Source organism: Crotalus tigris, unplaced genomic scaffold, assembly GCF_016545835.1.
Source record: "Crotalus tigris isolate CLP2741 ecotype Arizona unplaced genomic scaffold, ASM1654583v1 scf7180000018223.614484, whole genome shotgun sequence".
In the NCBI taxonomy this organism is placed as follows: Eukaryota; Metazoa; Chordata; class Lepidosauria; order Squamata; family Viperidae; genus Crotalus; species Crotalus tigris.
The window spans coordinates 529,856-551,168 of NW_024096890.1; the positions used below are offsets into that span (position 1 = coordinate 529,856).

At 43.8% G+C, this 21,313-nt stretch overlaps 1 protein-coding gene across 1 annotated transcript in view; it reads right to left on the reverse strand.

Moving 5' to 3' along the window:
* The window catches only part of LOC120310548, an 80,885-nt gene that overhangs the window by 42,334 nt on the left and 17,238 nt on the right, over positions 1 to 21,313 (reverse strand). The gene's annotated exons all lie outside the window — the stretch shown is intronic.

The following is a 21,313-nucleotide window of genomic DNA, read 5'->3' on the forward strand; positions in this document are numbered from 1 at the left end:
GTAACTCACGGAGCCAACAAAGTGTGGCTCTGGTGAAAAGGGACGCGGAGGTAGTCGCCCTGGTAGCCCAAGCTATTGCCTGGTGCGTTCTTCTGTAGTTGGACTCACTCTTTCGGTCCTCGGCTTTAAGAGCCTCAGCAAAATCTCCTGATATGGCCGTGTCCGATATCAGGGGACCTATGGGTTCGTCCACCACCGGCACCTCCAATGTTCCCTCTAGCTCCCTTGCTACGTTAAATAGCTTCCTCTCCGCATTGCTAGGAAGCGGTAGGGAGGTTGGCGCTGCCCACTGTTTCCTTATTGTGTTTAGGAACATGGTCGGGCATGGTATGCGGTGTTGAGTGGTTACCTTTTCGGCGAACGTCGGCTCAGCCTCCGTGTCAACTGTGACAGGCTCCGCTGGTGTCCCATGCCCCAGATGGGCTGTGGCCTCAGCCTTGCGCAGAATGGTAACAAAAAGAGAAGGGTTAAACAGGCCGCTGAAGGACGGCCCTTGAGGTGAGGTGTCCTCCTCTTCCTCAGACATTTGAATCCCTTGTGACGTACCTGGCTGGTCCAGGTAAGCTTCCTCGGAGACCGACGAGTCTGAGAAGGAGGAGAAGTCCTGATGGTCCTCCGTTTCCTCCCGATGCCTCGTTCTAAGTCCTAGAGGCTTGGCTTTGGAAGTTTGAGCCCTGGCCTCAAATGCACGGTCCACTGCCTGTGCTATTAGGGTAGCTAGCAGATCCCCCGTCAATGCAGGAGGAGTAACCATTGCCTGCGACCCTGCAGGTGCTGTGGTTAGCATGGTCCTCGGGGTTTCCTGTAACCTCCATGGGGAGGGGGATCGGGAGAGCGATGAGAATTCGCCTATCCCACCCTCTGTTTGGGACTGTGATGAGTTCCCTAATGACCAAATGGCCCGTGGGGATGAAGGGAGACCCAGCGGTAGATCAGGACCTATCCCCCCATTCTGCCTATTTTCAATTCTGGCCCTTTTCTGGGCTCTGTCAAACTCTTTTTCTAGGGCTTGGTGTCTTCTGATTGCCTGCTTGTCAGCCTTCTTTGATGACTTCCTTGCAGCCTTTCTAGGGGCTGCAGAGGATTCCGAATCCTCTGAAGCGGGTGCTCCAGAGGATGAAGGCAGGGCTCCACTGGAGGGAATGATTGCTTCCTCCATTCTCCACTAACGCCGGGCCGCGATAGGGGGGACCCAGGTAGTAGGAGAGCTCCAACTTTGAGTAAGGACAGGCGCACTACTGGGGGCGTCTGGAACTCAGGAGCAGACTCTGCAAAATTGTCAGGGTTAGTCACTGTGCACGGATAAGAACAGGCACGCTAATGGGAATGCCTGGAACCCGGCTTGACTATGGTGGGTAAGGACAGGCACGCGACTGGGGATGCCTGGAACCCACCACTAAATCCAGAAGCGTACGGGCCACTAATGGGGGACCCGAAGTCCGGAAGGAGCCAAAGGCAACTAAACACAGTTAGTTATGAAAGGTTCTTATTTACTTTAGATTGAAGACACCAAGTCCTGGAACCAGCAGCTATGTGTCTGATTTGAATGTCTCTGAATGAATAATAGATGCTTTAGTACCCTAGTACTGCTTGCCTATTAATTCACTCCAGCGGCTGAACCTAGGCTTCTCAGGGAGCCTTAGATCCCCTGTTTGGACCGCCGCTGCCAGGAGACTACTGCGCATGTGTTAAAAGGAGCAGGAGATTATTGCGCCTGTGCTAAAAAGGCTGCCTGTGCCACGTGCGGTTGTAACAAAGAGTCGCGCGTGCTCCCAGCTGTGCAGACAATGGCGTCTCGTTTAAAAATCCTGAGCAGCCTGGTGAGTGAAAGAGACTGCTCCTTTGCACGCCAGCTGTTTCCCTTAATCAATCTCCCTCCCAGCATGCGTCCCCTTTGTCCTCCGCTCCCCTCGCTAATTGCTTGCCTTTCTGTCTTTCTTTCTTTCTTTTTAATGCGAGGGGTTGCACGAGCCTCCCCGTTTGTTTAAGGCGGCTGCCGGCTGCTCCGGCTGTGGGAAGGTGGTTGGGGTTTGGGTTAGGGAGGGGAGTTAGGGATTTCCCCCTTTTAGTGAGGGTGGTTTCCCCTGTAGGGAATCTGACTTCCTGAGTCTTACAATTTAGCCAGGAAATTTTTGAGTAATCAAAAAAAATCAAGGAATACAGTCTCAACCCACTGCGTGGATTATCCATCTCCAGTGCTGGAGAAAGACCGGCCATAGCAATATGGCTCATCACTAAGCTGCTAACAGCTGAAGTCAAAATTACTATCAAGCATCTTTAAAGCAACGCAGATGAAACTGGGTGGGATCTGATCTTCTCTTTAAGACTTTAAGTATTTTTTCCTGTAAAAGCTGCCCAAAATATTTTTCCCACTGTGAGGAGAGAGGGAAGGGTATTTTTACCCTGAACGCTAAGAACAGCGGCGACTGACTACCCAGGGGAAACAGAGCAATTATAAGAACAACTTTAGTCTAATTGGATGCATATACTTTTGAAATTTAGGGACTAAAAGTATTCCTATTTTTACTGGAGACGTTGTTTTTTATCTAAAAAGAAAAGAAATAAACCTTGAAATACTATTATAAAAACTTTGGACTTAAAAAGTTTTAAATGGCATTGGTGACATTTTGTGGCGATGTATGGTATTACAACTTGTTATTGACTAAAAGAGACTTGGCTTGAAGCCCAGACTCTAAAAAAAACTCTTTTGACCTTGATAGATAACACCTGTGAAAAACTCAGCTGTAAAGAAGGAACTTTAGGGTAGCATATCTGGCCTGTTTGAACTATGAAGGTAAACCCTTACTGATTTCCAGAATTATATGTGGGGAATTACTTTCCTATTTCCTTACATGAGAAGCATCTGTTATTACATGAGATGATGGAATTCTTTAGACTACAAATTTTTGCTTAGCAAACAATTCCCACTATAAAGACTACCTACAACACGTAAAATAGAAGTCCCTACCTACAACACATGAAATAGTTATAAAAAACAAAAAACTATTTTACTGTTTGATTTTAAAGTCTTCAACTTTAACATTATCAAGACAATATGGATGAAGAACAGGAAAAAATCCTTTCTATGTTGAAATCAATACACAAAACCATTCTTTCAGCTTGTAACAAAATAAGATACAACATAAAGGAACAAGATTCCAGCTTAGATATACAAACCCAGAGCTCGACTATAACCAAAGAACTAACAATGCAGAAAGTAACAGGAGAACTGGAACAACTAAATACTAAGAGAGAGGACTCAATTGACCAACAAATCCAGCCAACGGAAAAATCAGAAAAGGGAGTGATAACACTGAAAATGGAAGAGGCGTTGTCTTATCTGAATGCCTTTTCTCAGTACGGAGATGGAGAATCCACCTATGGGTTTTCTCTGTCTGCCTGCTCTTGAGACCAAGTAGCCAAATTAGCCATGCCTCTCTTGCCAGGAGATCCAGTCTTAATGAGGGCGAAGCGGCTGAAGATGAACTTGACGTTGGCTCTCAATTCCCTAGAACGGCCTAACTGACCCTAGGGTGGGTGTGGATTCTCCATCTCCATACTGAGAAAAGGCGTTCAGGTAAGACAACGCCCCTTCTCCAATACAGGAGATGGAGAATCCACCTATGGGACATACCAAAGCCTCACTGTCCCGATGGGTGGGAAACAGATAAGGCCGGAATAGATTCCCCAAAGACCACTTGCTGGAGGACCCTCCTACTAAAGGAGGCATCTGCCAAAGCAAACAGTCAATTTTGTAGTGGTGTAAAAATGGAGATGGCGAGGACCATGTCGCAGCCCTGCAAATCTCCTCAATGGAGGCCTGAGTGGCCCAAGCCGCAGAGGTTGCAGCACTGCGAGTGGAATGGGCAGTAAGATGACTTGGAGTCGGCAGGGAAGCAGACTGGTACGTTTCCGCTATACAATTTCGGATCCACCTGCCAATGGTGCCCGCAGAAACCTTCTGTCCCATGGAAGCCGATCGGAATGAAACAAAGAGGGCTTCTGATCTACGGAATGCCTCCGTGCGCTTGAGGTACCGTCTCAAAGCCCTGCGGACATCCAGTGTATGCCACTGCCGCTCCAAGTCAGGGGCAAAAATTTGGTAGAATTACTTCCTGTGATCTGTGGAACAGGGAATTTACCTTTGGGACGAACAAAGGATCTATACGTAGGACAACCCTGTCACTGTGAAAAATGCAGAGGTCATTCCTGACCGATAATGCAGCCAGTTCCGATGTGATGGCTATCAGGAATGCCACTTTTAGGGACAGGTGTTTCAACGAAACGATTCCTAGAGGTTTAAATGGTGGTTTTGTGAGAGCACGGAGGACTCTCGGTAACTCCCAAGTTGGGTACCTGTGAACAAGAGGAGGTCTGGTGTTGCATGCCCCTTTGATAAATGTATGAATCCTGGGATGGTGAGCCAAGGGAACCGAATCCTGACACGAGAGAAGAGTGGACAGGGCCGCTACTTGTCTGCGAATAGTCGCAGGGGCAAGGCCTCTGTCCAGTCCGTCCAACAGGTAATCCACTATTTGGGGAATGGTCAATTTGGATATGACAAGTTGTCGCCTCCTACATCAAAGGCAAAAATTCTTCCAAGTGGAATCATAGATGCGATTGGTCGCAGGACGGCGCGCAGCCTGAATCATGGAGATGGCTCGTGAGGAAAATGATTCTTGTGCCATTATGTTGCGTTCAAGCGCCAGGCGGTCAGTTGCAACCATTGGGGATCCGGGTGACTGAGGGTCCCCTGATGCAGTGACACCTGATTCGGGGGAATCCTCCATGGGGGTGACTAGGACAGGTTCATCAGGTCGGCAAACCAGGGCCTCTGTGGCCAGTAAGGGGCCACGAGTATCAGTTCCGCTCGTTCGTGAATTAGTTTGCGGATGGTCGCCGGAATGAGTGGTAGTGGCGGAAAGGCGGAAAGTAAGCCTTGTGGCCACCGGGTCCGTAAGGCATCTGTCCCTTCCGCCTCCCAAAGGAAGTAACGGGAATAGAACCTGGGAAGTTGGGCATTGTCCTGTGGAGCGAACAGGTTGAGAACTGGGCGACCGAACCTGCGAGAGATGTCTGAGAACAAGTCCGGATGTAGGCCCCACTCTGAAGGGTCCACTGTGGTGCAGCTTAGGAAGTCCGCTTGTTCATTGTTGACCCCTGAAATGTGTTCCGCCTTGAGTGACTCCAGGGTGGACTCTGCCCAGGTGAACAGGAGCCGTGCCTCGGACATGAGGGATTTGGACCTGGTGCCCCCGTCGGTTGATGTGCGCTCTGGCCACCACATTGTCTGTGAGGACTAGAACGTGATGACCTTTGATCATGTGTTTGAAGTGTTGTAATGCTAGGTGGATGGCTCTGAACTCCAACCAATTTATATTGTTTCTCAGATCCACGGCGGACCAACGTCCCTGCGTGAAATGAGAGCGTAGATGGGCTCCCCAACTGTACAGGCTGGCATCTGTTGTGATGGTGACTCGTTCCAGTTCCTTGAAGAGTGACCCTTTGGTCACTGCCTGAGAGCACCACCAGCGAAGCGTCCTTCGAATGTGAACCGGAACCTTGACCAGGCGGCTGGATGCGCTGGTATTCTGTCGCTGGTATGGGAGAAGGAACCATTGAAGGTCCCGCAGATGGAGTCTGGCCCAGGGAACTATGGCTATGCAGGAGACCATCTTGCCCAGTAACTGAGAGAGTAAGACCAGTGGAACTGTGTGTTGCCTGTGTACCTGGTGAGCCAGTTCCTTGATGCTGACCACACGCTCCTGGGAGAGATAGACAATGCAATTTGATGTGTCTATGATGGCTCCCAGGTGCAGTAATCTGGATGAAGGAGTTGTCTGGCTCTTTTTGAAGTTGACTGAGAACCCATGTTGTTGCAGAACGTGAATGGTGGTCATCACGTCTGCCTGAGCTGTCTGGAGGGATGCTGCCTGTATTAAGATGTCGTCCAGGTAGCATTGGACACGAATCGGGATTTTCCTCAGTCTGGCCGCTACCACTGCCAGGATCTTCGTGAACACCCTGGGTGCTGAAGATAGGCCGAAAGGAAGAGCCCTGTATTGGAAGTGGTTGCCCTTGTAACAGAAACGTAGGAACTGACGGTGAGCCGGGTGAATTGGAATGTGAAAGTAAGCTTCCGTGAGGGCTATTGATGCCAGGAAGTCGCCCTGCCTGATGCCTCCCAGAATGGACTGGAGGGATTGCACCTTGAATTTTTTGTATTTTATATACCTGTTGAGATTTTTTAGATCCAGGATGGCTCTCCATCCTCCTGAGGCCTTGGGAACCATGAAGAGGATGGAGTAAAACCACTTGCCCCTGTAACCTGTCGGAACCTGTTCTATGGCTTGAATGTCCAGGAGATGTTGGATGGCCTCCTGCATAAGCCTGTGTTTGGTGGGATCCCGAGATACTGAGCAGACTGTGAATCGGTCTGGAGGTATTGCAAGGAACTCCAGGGACAACCCGGACTGTATGGTCTGTAGGACCCAGTTGTCCGTGGAGGTCTGTTCCCACTGGTGGAAAAAGTGGGCCAACCTTCCCCCGATTGGGAGATTGGAGTAGAAGTCATTTGGTTTTACAGAAGGGGCAGCCTGCTCCACGAAAAGGCTGTTTTGACTGGTTCTGTTGCCTGGGTCGAAAACCTGGCCTGTCGTAGGGATGGTTGTATGACCTGTCCTGTCTGGGGACATATGTTCTGGGGGGTTGGCTGGCGACTGTGGCCGCCTGCTGATGAAAGGACTGTCTCCGAAAATAAGGTGGAGGCCGTTTTTCAGCTTTTTTGTTTAAATGTCCCATGACCTTACATTTATCCTTATTTTTGACTAGGTAAGGTGTGAGGGCCTCCCCAAACAAATTGCTGCCTAGATAAGGAGCAGTTGCTAGGCACCACTTGGCCTTGGTGTCAGCCTGCCAATACTTTAACCACAACATCCTCCTAGAAATTATGTTGGACGCTATGGATCTGGAGGAAAATATGGCCGACTGGAGTGTTGCGTCTGCTGCATATTCTGTGGCTGCCACCATTTTGGCCAGGTCCTGATGAGTGCGCATGTCCTCAATTGGGACCCTGGTCTGAAGTTGTTGCAACCATAAAAGGATGGAGCGGACAAAAAAGGAAGCACATGTGGCCGCTTTGACAGCCCATCCTGCAGATTGATGTGTTTTGTGGAATGTTTGCTCCCACCTCTTGTCATCTGCCTTTAGTGCCTCCAATAAGTCCCCCGCTATGGCAGTTTGGGAAACCAAAGGAGTCCAGGCTTCATCCATCTTGGGGACTTCCAGGGCATCAGAGAGATCCGTGGATGTGATGTATAGCCTTTTGTCCGTTCCACTTACTGAAGGGAGAGAAGATGGAGTGTCCCATTGTTTCTTGATCCCCTTCAGAAACATGGCAGGGCAAGAAACATGATGTTCAGTAGCCACCTTTTCGACAAAAATTGGCCGTGACGGGGCGGCTGTCATTCCCTGCGGCTGAGGGAACTGGTCTGTCCCTATATTTGCTGTCAGGGTGGCCTTGCGGAGTATTGTTAGGAACAGGTTGGCATTAAATAAACTCCCTGAAGTGGAAGACTCTGGGGGGAGTTCCTCATCCTCCGAGAGAGTAATTTCTGGTTGCTCCTCCTCCTGAGGGGAAGAATATCCACTCATGGAGGACTGGCTGGGAGAGACGGGTTCCTGAGGTGCTGGGGGCTCCATAGGGAACTCGTAGGGTGGCATGGTCGAGGTGGAGGCCTCCTGCTCAGAGTGGACTGAGCACTGAGCCAGAGCTCTGTCCACAACGTTAGTTAACAATGCCTCCAAGCGTCCGTCGGAGAAAATATTTCCGATGTCTGGACCTGAGTCCTGCGGCCATGGGCGTGAATGTGGACTCAGGGATGGTGCCCGGGACAGGTGTCGCTTGCTGAGCTGATTTGGAGGGCGAACTCAATGTTACCAGTATTCCTGGGACGGACCACACCCCTTGAGATGATGTTGATGGGCCCAAGGGAAGTTCCATTTCGGTGGCTGCCATTTGATCCATGTCCAATTGTGCCTGCCTCTGTGCTCTGGAGAACTCCTTCTCCAGAGCCTGGTACCTACGGCTGGCTTGCTTTTCCGCCAACTTGGATGTCTTCTTTAGCGTATGTTTTGTCTTAGCTTTGCACTTGCCCGCCACCTTCTGTTCAGAAGATTTATTGCAACCGTAATTGGGTGATGGAGAGGGCATGCCCAAGGTTTGAGGCAACGGTGATCCCTCCATCCCACTTGAGCAATCTCAGTAAGAAAAACACTGAGAAGGAGCTCTGGCGGACTAGTAGTTGGCGGAAGTGAAATTGGAGCAAATACCAAGACTGCTCCCCTGACCACCTGACCAAAAATAATTCTCTCTGGACTATGGTCACGGTAAATGAGGCAGGTACCGAAGGCACATTTGGAACCACTCTCTGGGCTCCACCCGGAGGCCTTAGGTGGCCAGGCAGTGTGCACCAGTAATAAAAAAATTTGCAAACAACCCCAATTAAGGTACAAAAAAATATATTTTTGAGCAATTGGAATTATTTTCAATTGGCAGCTCACCAATGGAGAAGAGGCCTGTGATGGTGGCTTGTTCCCCCCTGCTCCCAAGCCAAAGGAAGCGAAATCCGGCTCCCCGGATCGTTCGGGCTTTCAAAATGGCGGCCACGACCTAATTCCGCCGAATTTAGGCTCCGTGGCCTCCACAGAGAGATCTGGGCTCCCCCGAACGATCGGAGAGTTCTGGGGGCGTTGCAATGCAATCACGCAGGGCCCCGAATGCTCCCTGTGCTGTGCACCAAACAGGGAAAGTTAATTTCACAGCCGAAATTTTGGCTGTGAAAATGGCGTCCGCGAGGGCTCTGGGTTGCTTATACAGCCTCCAACAGTCCGGATTCAAGCTGAATCTGAGGCAGGAGACTGTAATCCACTCCCAAATTGGGGAAGGAAAGCTGGGAGGGCAGGAGAAAAGGCGCAGCAAGCAGTCTCTGCTATTGCCTTCTCTCCCCCCACCCCAGGGCCCTGGGGAAGAGAGAAAGGGAAGGGGAAAGGGGATGAGATTTACCAGTGTTTCATGTGGTATTGATACCTATGGCCAGACCTGTTAGGCCTGAATAGGCCTCCACGTGGAGCTAAAATGGCTGCCACTGTTAGAATGAGGCCTAGTCAGTCGAGGGATGCAAAAACGACCAGAAGGGAAGAAGACAAGGTTTGAGGAATCCTGCTGCCAAAATTGGGGAATTTTTCCCCCCTTGACTGTGGATTGCCCCCCACTGCTTATGGGAAATTTCCTCTCCCCCACGCACCCCCACCTCTCAAATAGGTTTGAGATCAGAGCTGATCCCAGCCCTGGTGGGGAAAAAATCAAAGATGACAATTTAGAGTTGCCAATAATAAAGAAATGGTAAGAATCCACCAAAGTAATTCTATCTAACCTGCAATTGATGAGAGCCAAGTCACAGAAGTCTTGCACGAGCGGAGACCAAGTTAAGACTGGATCTCCTGGCAAGAGGGGCGTGGCTAATTTGGCTACTTGGTCTCAAGAGCAGGCAGACAGAGAAAACCCATAGGTGGATTCTCCATCTCCTGTACTGGAGAAAAGACATTTTACATACTGTAAATCAGAAGACGTTTGAGGAAAAGGAAGAACAGATTGAATGGAAGTTAAACCTATCAGACAATTGTGGGAAATTGGAATAACAGGGAGGCGATTAAATGAATACAAATGGGCTAGTTCTTCCAAAAAACCTGTAACCAAATGTTCTTTCTCAGGGCTTTTTTTGTCATAGAACGCCCAGAACAGAGTTCCGGCACCTTTTTTGGATGGAACCTTGTAGGATAGGCAAGGTGGGTTGTATGACGTGTATGAATTCCGGCACCTTTTTTTTTTTTTAACAAAAAAAGCACTGGTCTTTCTTATTCCAAATATTACATATACTAATAGAGGGACAATTGTTTGAGGAATCAAATGTACTGACATGTAAGGTCAGTTGGCAAAGGAAGAAAGCCAGAGTAAGGCTGAAAGAAATTAGGGTTTTGATCTATTAGACAGGTTTTATACTACCGATTAGAGGGTTGAATATGGTGAAAAATAGATAATTTTTAGAAAATAAAGTAACATTATAATTGAATATGTAAGATGTGTAATAAGATTAATAGACTTTTGGTTTAATATGGTGGAAAATAGATAACTTTTAGAAAATAGAATAAGATTACATACAAATAGATAAAATGTATATTTAAAATATTAGATTTTGTTATGAAAAGGGAAAAATGTAGAAGTTGAGATGAGGAAAACTTTGGTCACCTAAAGATTGGAAATTATAAATACCAAATGTTAATTTGAATATTGATGGGAAATTAAAGCCTGGGAAAAAAGCAATAACAGTATATAAGGATTGAATACAAACACAATTAAGATATGTATAAGCTAAAAAAAATTGATAAATGTAACAAAGATGGTTTTTACTTAGTTGATAATAGTAAGAACTATATTAGCCTAATATGAGATGGTAGATATTAAGGAGAAAAGAAAGGAAATATCTGATGTTGTAACTTGAGATTTGTGTTAAAGATTTATGTATGTTATTAAATTATTGATTACCCAGTCACTACGTTGCTTTTTAAATGTTTAATTGTAAAATTAGAAAACTAATAAAAAAAAATTTTTTAAAAAAAAGAAAGTATGGTTTGGGAGACTCCAGCAGCAGGGGTGAGACCAAAGACACAGGAGTACTTCTGGGCATCAGAATGGACCCTGCCTAACGGAGACTTGTGGTGTTCAGAGGCGGCCCACCAGAAAGAGAATTATTCAAAGACCACTGAAGCTGAATTTCCACTGACTATTTCCCATGAGTCCTGCTCTCCTGATTGAAGAGGCGCCAAGCATGTGGCACCGTCGGATGAGTCAGCTGAGTGGAAATACCTGACAGCAGTCCGAAGTCAGCCAGTCAAGCATTTGAGGGAGAAATTTGAAGGGCTAGACATGGGAAGCAAGGAACAGGTCACCCATCAATTACTGACCAGCCAAGCGTCTCCGAGATTGTTGCCAGTCCAGGAGAAGTTCCAGTGCCATAGTTCGGGCCAGGGCTGCCTCCCCACATCCGAAGCCTCCAACTTTAACCTCAAGCCCAGTGTGGAGGAGAAGCCCAGATCGTCACCAGCAGCATGCTAGCCCCTACCGTTGTCAGCAGCCACTGAGCCCTGGCTGCCATCGACATCATGACAGCCCTGAGTGTCTGGAACGGTATGTTAGCCCCAAACGGCACCGTTCTTATGCAAGCCCTGACTGGCACCCAGTTCACCTTAGCCCGGACCGTCATCAGTGCAGGGAGAGCCCCAATACCAAGCCAGCCCAGACTGCCTTTATTACTGATGGAGCCCTGCACCTCGCCATCAGCAACTCAGCTCTGAATACCACCACTGACACTACACCACCCCAGGGCCACTGCCAAGGTTTGATCGGGCAGGGGACATCCAAAGTGATCTGATGCAACAGTATGGATGGCTGCACGCTTTATTGGACAGGCAGAAACCCATAATGGCTCCTCCTTTCAAACCCACGTTTGATGGGGATCCTGAAAAATTAACCTTCTTTCTGAACCAAGCGCGTTCCTACATGAATCAAAATATCAATACCTACCCGGACCCTGCCACAATGGTCAGTGTCATAGCGGCAAACCTAGAGGGGGAGGCATCGGCTGAATAGCTTGCACATTGAACAAGTGCCTGAGCTATGGGACTACGACCTATTCATCCAAGGGTTGAGAGCTAGGTTCGAGGATGAATCTATAGCTCTACAGGCAGAGAAGGACGTTTACAAGGTACAAACAGTCAGGTAGACCAGCAAAGGAATATGTGCGTGAATTCCATAGAATGGCGGGTCGAATTGAGCAGTGGCCAGAATGATCCCTAGTGCACCACTTCAAGAATGGCCTGGACCCCAGTCTGTTCCAGGCCTGTGTCTACAATGGAATTCCTGACCAACTACAGGAGTGGTACCAGGTGGCAATGAAGATGGACATTGAGCTGACCTGTTATAAGAAGCCGACAACTCCCGGACCTGGGTCAAGGCCAGAACAGACTAGACCAGTGGTAGTCAACCTGGTCCCTACCGCCCACTAATGGGCATTCCAGCTTTCATGGTAGGGGTTTTGTCCGATACTGAAACACTTTCCTTTTTTTAATTTAATTGACTTTTAAAAAAATTTTCACAGCATTATTTAAAAACATTTTTATTAGGTTTTCATAAAATTGCCCGTGACAATTTAAGTTTCTGAAAATATACTATTTGTATCGCCTGCGCATAAGTTTAGTTCACGTTACGTAAGTGAAACTAAATGGCGCTATAGTGCGACCTCAAACAAAAGAGCCTCATCTCAGAATAGCTTGCCATCTCCCCCCACACCATCCAGCTGTAACAGACAAGCAGAGCTGGTAGTCGGCACTCCCCCAAAAACCCAATCCACGATGCGCGAGAGGCATGCGCAGACGACGATACACAGCACAGGCTCTTTTGTCTGCGGTCGCACTGGTTAGTACGCAGTTAGATTTGTGAGAGTGAGCACGTGCCTACAGCTTCAAACAAAATATTATGAGTCCATGTCTCAAAAAAAAGAAATACACTTGTGGCTATTTGCCACAGTATCTAAAGATGGATTTCATAGAATCTGTTGTAAATAAACAACATCCAATGTGTTTATTGTGTCATAAAACATTATCCAATGAGGCAATGAAGCCAAGTCGATTGCGAGAACATCTTTCTACAAAGCATCTAAATGATAAGGACAAGCCCATGAATATTTTCAGGAAATATATAAAAAATTTCAAAATCGTTCAACAATCGTTGCATCATTTAAGAAACAACATGCAGCGAACGAAGATGGATTAATTGCCGCTTATCGCATTTCACAATTCATTGCAAAAAGTGGTAAAAGCTATAATATTGGAGAAACTGTAATAATACCTTCTATAAAAGAATTTATCTCAACAGTAATGCATCAGAATATATCTGAAATTTGGACTTTCGGTGGATCAAGCAGCTACGATGGCTGGGTCATGTAAAAGCCGCGGGACTTTGACAATCAGCTGTCCCGCGGCTTGAATCTCTTCCTTGGGAGAAAGGGAAGAGAAGAGCTGCTCAGGTAGAGGTAAGAGCTCCCCTGGATCCCCATAATTTCGGGGATCGGAGGGTAGAGCTCCCTCGGAGCCTGAGCCAACTCCGCGCTCCAGGACGTCTTTGTCCCGAAGTTCTGGGATGAAGCAAGGCGCCGCTCCCACATCTGCTTTTTTCGGAGGCTTGTGAGTATTCAAATGCAGACGGAGCAGACCAGGAGAAAGTGGATTTAAGATTGATTGTGACTTTAACTCCTGCAAGCATCTTCCCCCCCTTTTTTGTTTACTTTCCCTGTTGAAGAAAGGGAAAGTGAAAGGCAAAATGGCGACTGTCTTTCTTGTGCAACAAAGTTAAAAGTTCATGTTTTAAATATAGAGGTAAGAATTTTGTTCCTCTTTCTTTTTTTCCCTTCTTTTTTTCTTTTTATTATTATTTAAAGAACTGTGATATTATAGAGGCAAGAATTTTGCTCCTTTGAACTTAACAGAATGGCTTCAAAACGTTTGGTCTCTGTCCCTAAAGCTTCTATCTCCTCCCCAATGACTCAACCTGCTTCTCAGTCTAAACCAAAATCCCCCCCACCCTCTCCTCCTCCTGCAATCTCTCTCAAAGACTTACAAGAGGCTTTAAAAATGAATGTTTTGGATATTAAAGAGGAGGTAAAAGATCTTATAATTGCAGAGAGGGCTATTACAGAAGAATTATTGGAGAAAAAGAACCAGCAGGTCAGAAAAGACATATTATTTGCGTTTCAAGGTCTTGCCCTGCATATTGAAAGGATTGACGATAAAATGGAAGAGATTACTGAAAATGCAGCAAAACTGGAATTTAGAATGGAGGAAGTAGAGAATAAGATAGAAGTTACACAGGATGAACAAACTATTTCACAATACAAAGAAATGGAGTTCGCATTGCGTATCCATGGACTGAAAGAAAATTCCCAGGAAGATTTGAAGATGCTTACTGTTAAAGATATTGCTTTTAATCTTGGATGGAGACCAGAAGTAGTTGGGAATGAGATAGAAAAAATCTTCAGAGTTAACTCACGGGTTGCTAGACAAAGAAATCTACCAAGAGATGTGGTTATTTACTTTTCCAGAAGATCTATTCGTAATGAAATTATACAGGCTTTTTATAAAAAGAGGGTTCAAATTGCAGCTCAAGATGTGATAATTTTAAAAGAAATACCTCCAAAATTTTTAAGAGGTAGAAAAGATTTTACTTTTCTGTCTGATGAGTTAAAACGTCGTCAAATCCAGTTCAGATGGGAGATTCCAAGAGGAATAGTAGTGAATTATGATGGAATATGTTACAGATTAACTACAGTTTTAAAGGCAAGAGATTTTTATCACTCTATTCTAAAGGCAAGACCGTCTTCACCTCCACAAACAAGGATAATTGAAGAGCCTGTTATGGCAGGAGCTTCCTCATTGATGGTCATGGAACAAGTGGTGTTGCCTGTATAGAATCTTGAGATAAAAGATCAAAGGATGACACGAGCTGCCCATAAACGCAAAGAAAAAGAGCAGCAGCAGAACAGTGGCGATAAAGTAGAAGGAATGGTTACTACAGAGCCTGTGGGAGGGGCAAGACCTAAAAGATCTTCGACAGGTTTCAGGCCGGTGTAGATGGCCAAGTTCCTGACCTGGAATGTTAATGGCTTAAATTCACCTCAGAAACGGAGAAATGTCGACGTATTATAAAAATTTATATGAAGAAATGTTGGAGCCATTAAAGGAGCTTTTTAATAGTATCTTGCTGGGAGCACAAGTTCCTGCTTCTTGGAAAAGAGCGTTTATATCATTGATTCCGAAGGAGGATCAAGATCTTACAGAGCCTAAGAATTATAGGCCGATATCATTATTAAATGTAGATTACAAGATTTTTACAAAAATTTTGGCAAATAGATCAATGCAGGTTATGAAGGATTTGATTCACCATGATCAATCAGGATTCATAACAGGGCGATACATAAAATATAATGTTAGACAAATTATTAACTTAATTGAGTATTTGGATAAGAACAATCAGATTCCTGTGGCTTTTATATTTTTGGATGCTGAAAAAGCCTTTGATCAATTAGATTGGCAATTCTTATTCTCACTGGTAGAGAAAATGAATTTTGGGGATAATTTTTTACATGCACTTAAAGCTATATATCAGCAACAATCGGCTCAAATTGTTGTTAATGGGGGATTGACTGAGACTTTTAATATTGAAAAAGGGACAAGACAAGGATGTCCATTATCTCCATTGTTATTTGTTTTAACATTGGAGATTTTGTTGATCCAGATTCGAGAATCAACGGTAATCAAGGGCATAAAGATAAGAAAAAATGAGTTTAAATTATGGGCTTTTGCGGATGATTTGGCTTTGATTTTGGAACAACCGATTAGAGCGGTTGATTGTCTATTAGAACATATAACACAGTATGGAAAGGTTTCTGGTTTTAAAGTCAATAACCATAAGACTAAGATATTGTCTAAGAATATGTCAGCCAATGACAAGGAAAGTTTGGTTAAAGCCACAGGTTTTCAGATGGTGAAAAAGGTTAAATATCTGGGAGTATATTTAACTGCCTTAAATGGAAAATTGTATAAAAATAATTATGATTTACTATGGGCAAAAGTGCAAAAGGATTTAAATGACTGGAAAAAACTGCAATTGTCACTGTTGGGGAGAATTTCAGCTGTAAAAATGAATGTTCTACCAAAGTTTCTTTTCTTGTTTCAGATGATACCTATTTTAAAAAAGATGTAAATTTGCAGGAATGGCAGAAGGGTATCAATAAATACATTTGGGCTGGGAAAAAACCAAGGGTTAAGTTTAAGATTTTGCAAGATGCCCGAGAAAGAGGAGGACTTAAAGCATCTAACTTGAAATTATACTGTGATGCAGCTGCCTTAACTTGGATAAGTGATTGGCTTAATTTAACAAATAAGGATATTCTTGCTCTTGAAGGGTGGGATTTAATGTATGGTTGGCATGCATATTTAATTTTTAATAAGAAAGTGGACCGGGCTTTCAAATCACATATTTTGAGGAGTGCCTTACTTCGAGTTTGGAAAAAGTATTATTATAGGTTAAACTATAAAATACCCATCTGGGGGATTCCTAGACATGCAATTGAGGGGATTTCTAAGGGGATGAACTTTGATAAAATTTCGTATAAAGAATTATTAACTTGGTCAGGTTTGGATTGGCATTTAAAATCTCTAGATGTATTAAGGCAAGAAAATATTCTACAGTCATGGTTTCAATATTTACAAATAGTGGACAGGTGGACTGTAGATAAGAAAGAAGGAATAACACTAGAAGATGGAAATCTGGTTATTCAGATTAAAGATCAGAGTCAGGCCCATATAAAAAGAATTTACAATGCTTTAATAGAATTAGACTCTGAAACAGAATTGGTTAAAGACTGTATGTTTAAATGGGTTCCGAATATCCAGGAACCGATTCCATTGGACTTATGGGAGACAATTTGGATTAGAAATGTTAAATTTACACAAGCTCAAAATTTGAGGGAAAATTTTTATAAAATGTTTTACAGATGGCATTTAGATCCTAAAAAATTATCTTGTATGTATCCAAATTTACAACCCAAATGTTGGAGATGTGGTAATATGGATGCGACATATTTTCATGTTTGGTGGAATTGTAAAAAGGTAAAGGCTTTTTGGATTATGATTTGGTGGAACATTCAAAAGATTTTTAAAAGGAAGATAAAGTTCACCCCTCAATTATTCCTATTGGGTATCTTTGTGGATTTCAATGACAAAGAAACTACTTTAATGTTGAATTTATTAACTGCAGCAAGGTTACTAGTAGGCTCATATTGGAAGAAGGATTCGTTGCCTACTTTAGAAGAATGGATATTTAAAGTTTCTAACTTTGCAGAAATGGCAAAAATTTCTGCTTATTTGAAGGATCATACACAAGAAAGATATATTATTGTATGGAGAAGATGGATAGATTATATTCAGAAAAAATATGGGACTATAAAGTTTCATTTACTTTATGAGTAAATTTTATAGTAACTGTTGTAGAGATTGGTTTATATGACTTAATTTAAGGGGAGTTAAAGGTTAAGTATGATTTTTTTTTCTTTTTTCTTTCTTCTTTTCTTTTTTTAATTATTGTTAACTTTCTTATTAATAACCCTGTACTCTGCTCTGGGAAGCGAGGGGGGGGAGGGTTGAGGGTGGGTGGGTGAGTGAGTGAGTGGGTAGGTAATGATAATATAGTCATGGTAAATGCTTGGGCATTTCCCCTATGCTGCGTTCATGTATGTGAGAGGGATGAGAGAGGAGGAAGGAGCAGGGAGGAAGTAGGATGGTTAGAGGAGAAGGGGAGGGGAAGAGAGTAGGAGGGGAGGAGAGAAAGAGGAGGGAAGTAGGGAAGGATTAGAGAGGGTGGACGTGGCCTGGGGGGAATGGGCAGGCGGTACCAATGGTTAGGAATTTATTTTAATTGAATTGTATTTTCTATGAATAAATGGAAAATAAAAAACTTTTTATTAAAAAAAAAAGAATACACCTGAAATTTTAAAAACATTGCCCCTAAGCGATAGCACAGTAAAACAAGAAATTGAAGAAATGGCAGTTAATGTTGAAAAAAAAACTGATAAGTATTCTCCAAAACTCTTCATTTTCCATGCAATTGGACAAATCTACCATTGCAGATAATAATGCTTTATTGATGGCATATGTACGTTATTTTGATGAAAACAATACATTACGAGAAGAAATGCTATTTGCAATAAATCTCATGATACAAGAGGATTATCTATTTTTAATACTGTGAAATCATACTTTACAAAAATAATATTCCTTTGAATAATATTGTTGCATGCACTACTGATGGAGCACCATCAATGGTAGGTCGCTATCGTGGATTTGCTGCTTATTTGAAGGAAGAAGTGCCAAATGTTTTATGTATTCATTGTGTGGTGCACAGACAACATCTTGTAGGAAAACATCTAAGTACAAGTCTCCATTCATCATTAACTATAATAAATTCGAGCCATAAACAACATCAAATCCAATGCAAAAAATGATAGAATGTTTCGACAGCTTTGCCAGGACAATAATGAAGATTTTATTACGTTACTTTTGCATACAGAAGTTTGGTGGCTGTCAAAGGGTACATCTTTGGCTCGTTTTGTAGCATTATATGATAGTGTCATACAACTTTTTGAAAGTAATAATGAGACCAATCGGTGTCAACAGTTAAAAACAGTAAAGAATGATGCCTTTTATTTGGCAAATATTTTCAAGAGGTTTCATGATGTCAATTTGCAGCTTCAAGGAGCTAATAAAACTCTTATAGGTTGCCAAAGTATTGTGTCATTATTTATTGACAAACTTGAACTACTTTGTTATAATCTATTGAAGAGAGAATTTCATCAGTTTCCTGAATTACCATCTATAAAAGATGATGTAACTCCAGAGGATATTGACAGATTCAGTAGCCACCTCAACGAACTTAAATTGGACATGGAAAAACGATTTGAAGATATTTTGAAATTGAAGTTTGTATGACTGGATGAAAAATCCTTTTGCCGCAAATATTGAAGAGGCTGGTACAACTTGCCAAGAAGAACTGTTAGAAATTAGATATGATGAAGAAAGTAAATATAAATTCGATAGTGGTGGATATGAAAACCTATGGCAAAGTAAAAAAAATGCCTGTCTTATATCCAAATATGTGGAAAATGTTATTCAGTTTATTGATACCTTTCCCTACCTCATATCTTGTGGAATCAGGCTTTAGTGCTGTTAATCATATTATGACCAAAGAAAGAAACCGCCTGAATATTTCCGAAAGAAGAGACCTTCGTTTGTTCCTTACAAAAATTGAGCCAGATATCCAGTATTTAGTTTCACAGCATCAGCCTCGGGGATCTCATTAATAATTTAATTAATTAAATGTAATTTCATCAGACTTTATGCTTCTATGTATGCAAAGTATAAATAAAAAGATAGTTTTAACTACAGCAAGTTGTTTTATAAAGATTTATTCTGCCAAACTTAGCGAAAGTCCGACATAAAGTATTTGGTAAGTAATTATTATTATATGCTTTAACTTGCTGTAACTCTGCTTTATAAATTTTATAAGGTAAAGTTACTTCCCTACTTTATAAATCACCATTACTGTGGAACTGGTGGGCGGTTAGAAAATTTTATTACTAACAGAGATACAAAAGTGGGCAGTAGGCTAGACGACCACCTGCTCAATGAACCCCAGTGACCGGAGTGGCAGAGCCTCCAAAACCATCTTTGGGCCCACCAATCAAATGTTTTAGATGTGGTCAGCCGGGTCACCAGGCAGCAGTTTGCCCTGTCCTGTTCCTGCAGCAGAAAAGTGGCTCAGTCCCATCAGAGAAAAGAAAAGTAAGCCAGCCATCTGCCAAATTGGATTGCTCAGGAACCAGCTGCCCAAGTTGCCTTGCCTACTCAAGAGAAGGTCGAGACCCCAGCCGGCCTGGCCAATGCACTGGCTCCTTAATGACAGCGATGACGAGGGGAAGAGCGACCTGATGGCCAGTCAACCCATTCCAGCTTTTTCCTTCTCTGCCAAACTTATACTTCCTAAGACAGGAGTTCAAATGGACTTACGGGTGTTGGTTGACTCAGGGTGCTCACAATGCATTATCAGCCTGCCGATTGCTCCCAAACTAGGCATTTGGGCGAGGTTACTCTCTAACCCCATGAAATTTGAACAGGCAGATGGATCTTTAATGGGAGGAACCTTATTCACCCACCTAACGGAACCGATGCGGCTAGAAATAGGTGAACATTGGGAGTTCATCTGATTTGTGATGGCTCCAAAAATGACTGAAGCAGTGATTCTAGGTTTAGCTTGGTTAGACAAGTGGAAATCCTTTATCTGGTGGGAGGAGATAAGGACCCTGAGATTACCCATAGGGCCATCTCCCCCCAGTTCCTCCCATAACATTAACTGAGAGACGAAGCCACCAACCGATGCGATAAAAATATCCACCATCCCCCTGCCAGGAGAGCCACTCATTCCCAGCGAATATCGAGACTTGGCAGAAGTGTTTAGTGAAAAGGAATGTGATGTTCTGCCACCCCACAGACCGAATGACTGCGCTATTGAGATTTTACCAGGAGCCAAGCTGCCAAAACCAAAAATGTATGCCATGACCCTCCTTGAGGTGGAGGAAATGCGGCAATATATCGACAAGAATTTGGCCAAATCCCAAGTAGCAGCCCCAGTATTGTTCAGGGAAAAGAAAGATGGATCGCTCAGGCTCTGCATAGATTTTAAGGGCCTCAATTGTGTGAGTGTGGAAAATATGTACCCCCTTCCTCTAATGAAATTAAGCCATCTGGCGAAGGAGCTGATTTTTACCAAATTAGATCTAAGAGAAGTGTACTACCATGTGAGAATAAGAGAAGGTAATGAATGGAAAACTGCTTTTAACAGCCCTTTGGGTAGCTATCAGTTCAAAGTTATGCCATTCAGATTACAAGGGACTCCTGCAGTGTTCATGCAGCTGATTAACCAGGTGTTATACGATCATCTGTACAAAGGTGTTTTGGTGTATCTTGATGACATCTTAATCTATATAGAGACTATGACAGAGCATGTAAGCTTAGTGAGAGAGGTTCTGAAAAACTGCTGAACGCTAAGCTCTTCTTCAAACTATTAAAGTGCGAATTTCATCAAATGTGTTTGGATTATTTAGGCTATAGAATTTCCAGTGAAGGCATCGAGATGGATCCAGCCAAAGTGAAAGCTGTAACTGAAGGGCAACCTCCAAAAACTTGAAAGCAACTACAGAGCTTCCTGGGATTTGCCAACTTCTACTGCCAATTCATCCCTTCATTTGCTGAGATTGCTTTACCCCTGACAGAATTGTTAAAAACTGGCGAAGAAGGGGGAAAACCACAACCTGGTCAGGCACTACAATGGACTATGGAATGCCAAACCGCTTTTGAGAATTTAAAGACTATTTGCTGCTGAACCAATCTTAAAGCACCTCTACCCAAAGGAACCATTCGTAATCCAAGCTAATGCCAGTGATATGGCCTTAAGGGCAATACTCTTACAAAAAAATCATGACGGGATTTTACAACCCTGTGCTTACACTTCAAAAAAGTTCACTGACACAGAGCGGAGATGGGCCATTTGGGAGAAAGAAGCATTTGAGATTAGATGGGCTTTACTGAC